Genomic DNA, 8,593 nt, shown 5'->3' on the forward strand with positions numbered 1-8,593 from the left:
GAAAGACTTTCAGGAAGAAGGAGGTTTCAGCATCAAAGATTCAGAGAAAGAGATCCAGGTTTAGATATTTATAATGCTCTGCTACAGAAAGGAATCAAGGGCTAGATATCCGAACGGAAGGAGTCATTATATTCCGCTGCACCCAATGTAAGGTTTCCTAAACTTTATATGTGTTTATTTCATCGTTTTAGAAAGTTCATATTTAGGGTGTTAATAAACATACTTGTGAGTAGATCTAAGATCCTGGTAAAATAATTTCCAACATTGCATACCACCCGCGCGCGCATGAGGGGTGTCCAGCCGAGTTTCCACGGCACTGGGAGGCAGCAAGCAGCCCTTCCACGCGCGTGGGAAAGGTGATCACCACCTTGATTTTTCTCGATTTTCAAAAATTTATAACTAATTCAAATAAAATCAAATCGAGTTCTGTAAAAAAGTAAATTGCTTAGAATTTTCCAAACTATCCAATAAAAATAATTTCAGAAACGGAAAATCAATTATTTTACCAGAATTCACAAACATCAATCAAACATCAATATGACACACCATGATACCATCCAAATCACAAACAAATCGTTTTAAGTCCAAATTTCTTGCAAGCAAATCAATTACCATGGCTCTGGTGCCAGTTGTTAGAATTAATTTTACTAGGATCTCAGATCTACTCACAAGCATGTTGATTTAACAACCTAAATATGAACTTCTAAAACGATAAATAAAACACATAAAAAGTTAAGAAACCTTACAGTGGATGCAGCGGAATAATGTGTCTCCTTCCACTCAGATCTCTAACCCTTGATTCCTTTCTGTCGCAGAGTATAATCAAGATCTGAGCCCGAATGTCCTTCAGTTGGATGTGATCCTTCACAGTCTTCCAATCTATTATTAAGGTACTGTTTGCTGTGTGTGGGCACTTCTTTCTCACTTGGGATTTCGAAATTCTCTCTCTCTTTTCTTAGTGTATTTCGTGTATGGTTAAGCATGCAAGAGGAAGAGAGGAGGGCTGCTATATATAGGGAAAAGGGAAGCTCAACTTTCCAAAATGAACAGTTTCCTCATTTACTGAGTAATTGATTAACTGCCTTATTTGGTGTGATCCACCATTTTCCATTTATAAATAGTTGTTAGGTTTAGGTTAGTAATTATTTTTGGCATTATAAAAATGAAAATAATAATTGGGAAACACACACCCAAGTGGTCGGCCATGGTGTGATTGGGCCTCACTTGGATTTTGCAGTTTCCACAATTTTATTTCTATTTTCCAAAAATGCTATTTTTCCAATTCTAACCATTTAAATACCAAAACTAATTATTTAATAACTAAAATAGATTATTAAATAATATTGTCATTTAATATAATTATTAATGAGACATATAGAGTCTCTTAATTAATAAATAAACCTAGAATCCCTTTTCTTTACGATTTCATCCCTACTTAGTGAGAATTCACAAATTAGACATAGTCTAACGTTTAGAATTATAATTGATTAATCATAAATCAATTATTGAGTCTTACAAACAGTATGGTCTCAACTAGAATGGAGACCATGGATCTATATTGTAAAGCCCGCTTAGTTTAATTTGGAAATTAGCAGTTAATCATGATTATTTATGAAAATTATTTATAGCTATTTAAATAATTTATTATACTGTTATTTATTGAATTCAGAAATGCATTGCTATGTCATTCAGTAGTTTTCATATTTTGCATTTCCGGTGCCCGGTATTTTGGAACCCGGCGTTTGGCTTAGTAGAAATCACAACTTAGTATGTTAGTAGTTTGGGACGGGTTATTAGACATTGGGAATGTCGGGAATGGCCGGGAAGTTAGAATTTCCCAAAAATACCCCTTTAGTGTGTTTTATGTGGTTTTAGTGTGGAGGGGCAAAATGGTCTTTTTGCCCCATTAGTGTTTTGTCTTTTGTGACTTATTATTTGAAAATAAATGTTTATTTATTTGTTATTTAGGCTGAAATGGATATATGTTTAAAGTTTTCTATTTTATTCATTTTTCATTCAAAACTTAGAAAATAGGAAAAATTGCAAAAAACTCTCTCTCTCTTTTCCTCTCTTTCTCTCTCGGCTAAAGGGTGATCCTAGGGCTGGAAAATTCTGATTTCAAGCTATTTCCTTTCATTCTAAGTGTTCTTCAATCTTGGTAAAGTTTCTAACTCTTTTCCCTTTGTTTTTTCTAGAAAATGTGTGAAAAGATGATGATGCATGCATGTGGTTATTTGAGTTTGTTGCTGCTGTGATGTTGCTGTTGAATTTTGTGATTTAAGCATGTTTAATTGAAGTTAAATGAGCTGTTTATAAAGCATGATTCTTAGGTTGAGCAAGTTATGGTTTTTCTATGCAAAAATGTGATTTTTGAAGAAAATGTTGTGAAACTGTTGCTGTGTTGTTGTTAATGTTTTTATTTGTTTTCAGAGGTTATATTATGCTAGTTTAAGAGGATTTAAGTTGGTTTGAATGCATGTTAGGTGGTTTTGCTCAAGTTTGAGTTTGGAACTCAAAGCTTGAGCTTTAATGGCATTTTTCGTATCTGTGAATTCTGGGTTGTTTTGATGCCTTAGAAATGTTCTAGGGAAACTTTTAGTTCCTAGTTTAAGTCCCCGGGAAGTGATTTAGCGTGTCACTTATAGTGTTGTGATTTTTATGGTTTAGGAGCACATGTCCGTAATCCGCTCGGCTAAAGTTCCGGTCGGGTTGGCCAGCACACCCGAATTCGGAATCCGAGTAAGATTAGTATAACAAGTATGCATATGTAGATTACATGTTTAGCGTGCATGTAGGAAGCCTGTTAGATTACATTAGTTATGTATGTTGGCTTCGAACCATCCAACCCCGTCACGTCGGTACGACAGCCGGAGTATGACCAAGAAATGAGTATGACAGTTCGACCGATCAGCCGACACTTGGTTGGTGGTTCCGTACTATTGACGTATCCCGTCGGTACAGCCGGAGTATGACCAAGAATCGGAGTATGACCGGCTCGACCGATCAGGAGGATATACTAACACGTCCGTATAGGTTGGAGTATGACCGACGGCGGAGTATGACCAGGTTCGACCGATCGAGCCGTTACGTGTCAATAGTACCGTCCCTATGAACGTTCGTAACTCGGCACCATGTTGGACATGGCAAGTAGTGGCTCGCACCGTGTTGGACACGGCGATGGCGGGACTCAGTATCGTGTTGGACACGGCAGTTAGGGTTATGATCAGGGGTATGCGCGTCTGATCATAACCGGGATTATGTATGAGTATTATTATGCTTTTCTTACTGAGTCTGTCGACTCACAGTTCTACGTTTATGTGTAGGTAGAGGCAAGGCTAAAGCTGATGGACCGTGAGCGAGCTTGTGAAGATTGTACATGTCGGGGCGGTTAGGCCTGGAGCGTACGATCATCGGGACAGCGAGGCTGATTTTGTAACTGGTCGCTAGGCGACATTTATTTTGTGTATCAGTTAAACAGTTAAATTTTTTTGTAAATGATTTTATAATCGGGATCCCGAGTCTTTTGTAATATTATTTTATAAGTTTAATTAAAAAGCAAAAATTTTAATTAATCACGTTTTTCCATAAACCTCGTTGATTAGCAACGAGCTGCACAGCATGTTTAAAAATCACGTAATACGCCTATGTTAGTTAGGGTGTTACAATTTGGTATCAGAGCCGCCAGGTTGTCTTCCGAAGATCGTCACGACATGTACAATCATCATCAGCAGTTAGCTCGTTTCACGGTTCAGTAAGCCTTTATTGCTTTAGTAGTTTATTTTATTCAGTTATGAAAAAGAAAAGCTTGTTAGGAAGCATGTTAGTAGCCTGATAGTAGAATAGGCGCATGTTTCGTTTTTAATTTCCAAATTAAGCGGCATTAGTAAGCTCTCCTTGAATACGACCTGATATGCCAACTCTTGGTTTCGCAGGCGGTTCTAATCAGATGGACGCCAAGCGGACTGCCAGGAGTCAGGGCAACTCAGTGGGGTCGAACCAAGGACAAGGAGCTCAGTTTCCCCCGCCTGTTAGGGGCCGAGGTAGAGGTCCCCGAGGCAGGGCTCATGGTCGGGGTGATGAGAACCCGCCACAGCCGCCTGTGCTCCCCGGCCGATCGGGGAGCCCGGGGTGGGAGTTACGGTTTGCGGAAATGCAAGCCCGGATAGAAGAGCAAGACCTCGAGATTCGAGTAGGTTGAGACGGCGGGGTGCTCCCGCAGTTCCGTGCCCGTAGTTCCGGTGGCACCCGCCTCGCCGCCTGTGCCGAGATAGTGGTGGCGGCCAATAGATTGGAACCTCTGTACGAACGGTTCCGGAAGCAAGCACCTCCGGTTTTCCTGGGAGGTCCGGACGTGATGAAATCCGAGCAGTGGCTGACGGTGATTACCAAGATCCTGAAATTCATGGGTGTCACCGGTAACGACAAAGTGGTGTGTGCCACTTTCCAGTTCCAGGACGACGCTTTGGTCTTGTGGGACATGGTGTCTCAGATCCATGACGTCACCACCATGACCTGGGAAAGGTTCCAGGAACTCTTCAACGCAAAGTACTATAACGAGGCGGTCAGAAGCGCCAAGAGGAAAGAGTTCGCTCACCTGACCCAGCGTGAGAATATGAGCGCCACTGAGTATACTACTCAGTTTGATCGGTTGGCGAGGTTAGCCTCGGGAATTGTGCCGACCGACTTCGGCAAGAAGGAGAAGTATCTGGACGGGTTGAATGCCAAGATCAAGCATGACTTGATGATCACCACGGACGACAACACCACCTATGCTCAGATGGTGGAGAAGGCACTGCGAGCTGAGGGCGCAGTTGGGTGTATGTCGGAGTCAGCTAGTACTCCGGTGAGTGGCGGGGCTCCTACCCCTCCTGCATCAGGCTTTAGCAGGGGGAGTAGTGGTTCGGCCATTGATCAGAGGAAGAGAGCACCCACTGCTTCCGGTGGCTTGAGTCAGAACAAGAGGTTCTGGCGGAACCAGAACAGATGGAGTCGTCCTGGTGGTACTGAGACCCGATTCTCCTATCCCGAGTGCCCTAGCTGCAAGAGGCACCATCGGGATGAGTGCAAAGGTCAGGGATGCTTTCACTGTGGCATGCCCGGACACTTCAAGAGGGACTGTCCCCAGCTCCGATCAGAGGCACCGAGAGCTCTAGCGATACCCACTCCAGCCAGGGTGTTCGCTATCACTCAGGCTGATGCAGATGCCAGCCCATCAGTTGTCACAGGTCAGCTTTCTATTAATAACTCGCTATATTCAGTGCTGTTTTATTCTGGGGCTACACATTCTTATGTGGCGGCCAGAGTCTTTAGTAAATTGGGTAGACCGTACGATAGATATGAATCAGGGTTTGGAACCCTATTACCTGGCGGAGAATTGGTTATCTCCAATAGGTGGATTAGGTCTATGCCGATCAGGATAGATGGTAGAGAGTTAAGTGCTGATCTGATAGAGATGAGTTTAGTCGAATTCGATATTATTTTAGGAATGGATTTCCTATCTAAATATTCGGCGAGTATAGATTGTAAAAGGAAGATGGTGATCTTCCAACCGGAAAGTGAAGAACCATTTGTGTTTGTTGGTTCAGTTCAGGGATTCCGGATCCCGGTGATTTCGGCCATGTCAGCTAGAGATTTATTGCATGGCGGTTGTTTAGGGTTCCTGGCCGTGGTGGTGGACACCACTCGGCCAGATACCATTCGGCCAGAGGACACCAAGGTGGTTCGGGAATTTTTGGATGTCTTTCCCGAAGAACTTCCAGGGCTACCACCTCAGCGGGAGATTGACTTCGTGATAGACTTGGCACCAGGGGTGGAACCGGTTTCCAAAGCCCCGTATAGAATGGCTCCAGCTGAACTTAAGGAATTAAAGATTCAGCTCCAAGGGTTGCTTGACATCGGGTTTATTCGGCCCAGTGTGTCACCCTGGGGAGCCCCGGTTTTATTCGTCAAGAAGAAGGATGGATCTATGAGGATGTGCATCGACTACAGAGAATTGAACAAGCTGACGGTGAAGAATAAATATCCATTACCTAGGATCGATGATTTGTTCGATCAGCTTCAGGGGAAGACGGTCTTTTCTAAGATTGATCTCCGTTCGGGTTATCATCAGTTGAGAATCCGAGAGGAGGACATTCCGAAGACGGCTTTCCGCACTAGGTATGGACATTACGAATTTCTGGTGATGTCATTTGGACTAACCAATGCTCCTGCAGCATTCATGGACCTGATGAATAGAGTATTCAAGGATTTCCTCGATATCTGTGTGATTGTGTTTATCGACGACATCCTCGTGTACTCTCAGTCAGAAGAGGAGCATGAGTTACATCTTCAGATGGTACTGCAACGGCTTCGAGAACATAAGCTTTATGCCAAGTTTAAGAAATGTGAGTTCTGGCTATCTCAGGTGTCTTTCCTAGGGCACATTGTGAGCAAAGATGGGATCAAGGTGGATCCCGGGAAGATCGAATCCGTCAGGGATTGGCCGAGACCGAAGACAGTGACAGAGTTCAGAAGCTTCTTAGGTTTAGCTGGGTACTACCGTAGGTTCGTCGAAGGGTTCTCTAAAATTTCAATGCCCCTAACCGAGCTTACAAAGAAGAATCAGCGATTTATTTGGTCAGACAAGTGCGAAGCTAGTTTTCAGGAGCTAAAGCAGAGGTTGATTACCGCTCCAGTGCTAGCCTTGCCTTCGGACAAGGAGAAGTTCGTAGTTTACTGTGATGCATCCAAACAGGGTTTGGGGTGTGTATTGATGCAAGCCGATCGGGTCATCGCTTATGCCTCCCGTCAGTTAAAGGATTATGAACAGCGATACCCGACTCATGACCTAGAGTTGGCCGCGGTGGTTTTCGCATTGAAGATTTGGCGGCATTATCTTTACGGGGAAAAGTGTGAGATCTATACCGACCATAAAAGTCTCAAGTATTTCTTTACTCAGAAGGATTTGAATATGAGACAAAGGCGTTGGTTGGAGTTAGTGAAAGACTACGACTGTGAGATCCTCTATCACCCCGGAAAAGCCAATGTAGTGGCCGATGCCCTGAGCAGAAAGGGTCCCGGGCAAGTAGCTAGTATGGTTCAGATCTCACCTCAGCTAGCAGAGGATATGGTTAGATCCAGTATTGAGTTTGTGGTAGGTCAGCTTCACAACTTAACGTTGCAATCCGACCTGTTGGAAAGAATAAAAGTCGCTCAGATGACGGATCCAGATTTAGTAAAGATCAGAGATGAGGTATTGGCTGGTCAAGCCAAGGATTTTTCAGTGTCAGACAGTGGGATGCTTTTGTATAAAGCCAGGGTTTGTGTTCCGAATAGTGTGGAACTTAGGAATGAGATCTTTGAGGAGGCTCATTCTACCCCGTATTCTCTGCATCCCGGCACCACTAAGATGTACCAAGATTTGAAACCGTACTTCCGGTGGAGCGGTATGAAGAAGAATTTGGTAGAATTCGTATCGAGATGCCTAACTTGTCAGCAGATTAAGGCTGAACATCAGAGACCAGCAGGGTTGTTGCAGCCTCTAACCCTACCAGAATGGAAATGGGAAGATATCACGATGGATTTTGTGGTCGGGTTACCTAGGACCACGGGTTTATTTGATTCCATCTGGGTAGTGGTGGACCGATTTACGAAATCTGCTCATTTTCTGCCGGTTAGAACAACATTTACAGTGGATCAGTTGGCAGAGTTGTATGTCAGAGAGATAGTAAGACTTCACGTGGTACCGAAGTCTATAGTTTTGGACAGGGATCCGAAATTCACCTCCAAATTTTGGCAAAGTTTGCAGCGAGCAATGGGTACAAGGCTGAAATTTAGTACAGCATTCCATCCACAGACTGATGGTCAGTCCGAAAGGACGATTCAGATATTGGAGGACATGTTGCGAGCCTGTGTTATGGACTTTGAAGGCTCATGGAATAAATATTTACCGTTAATAGAATTTTCTTACAACAACAGTTACCAGAGTACGATAGGGATGGCTCCCTATGAACTGTTATACGGTAGGAAATGTAGATCTCCTATCCACTGGGATGAGACAGGGGAGAGGAAATACCTAGGTCCAGAGTCAGTGCAGCGGACCAATGAGGCAATAGAGAAGATTAAAGCTAGAATGCTTGCCTCACAGAGCAGGCAGAAGAGTTACGCAGATACGAAACGCAGAGATGTTGAGTTCCAAGTAGGGGACCATGTGTTTTTACGGGTATCTCCGATGAAGGGGATCAAACGTTTCGGGAAAAGAGGCAAGTTATGCCCTAGATTTACAGGACCTTTCGAGATTCTCGAGAAGATAGGTCAAGTGGCATATCGGTTAGCATTGCCTCCAGCCTTATCGGCCTTCACAACGTATTCCATGTCTCGATGTTGAGAAAATACGTTTCAGATCCCTCTCATATACTCAGTTATGAGAGTCTTGAGCTACAGCCAGACATGACTTATGAGGAACAGCCAGTGCAGATCCTGGATAGAAAGGATAAAGTCCTTCGGAATAAGACCATAGCATTGGTCAAGGTTCTCTGGAGAAACAGCAAGGTGGAGGAAGCCACCTGGGAGCTAGAGTCAGATATGAGAGCTCAATATCCAGAGTTATTCAGGT

The sequence above is a fragment of the Cannabis sativa genome, chromosome 7 (genome assembly GCF_029168945.1).
Source record: "Cannabis sativa cultivar Pink pepper isolate KNU-18-1 chromosome 7, ASM2916894v1, whole genome shotgun sequence".
Classification (NCBI taxonomy): Eukaryota; Viridiplantae; Streptophyta; class Magnoliopsida; order Rosales; family Cannabaceae; genus Cannabis; species Cannabis sativa.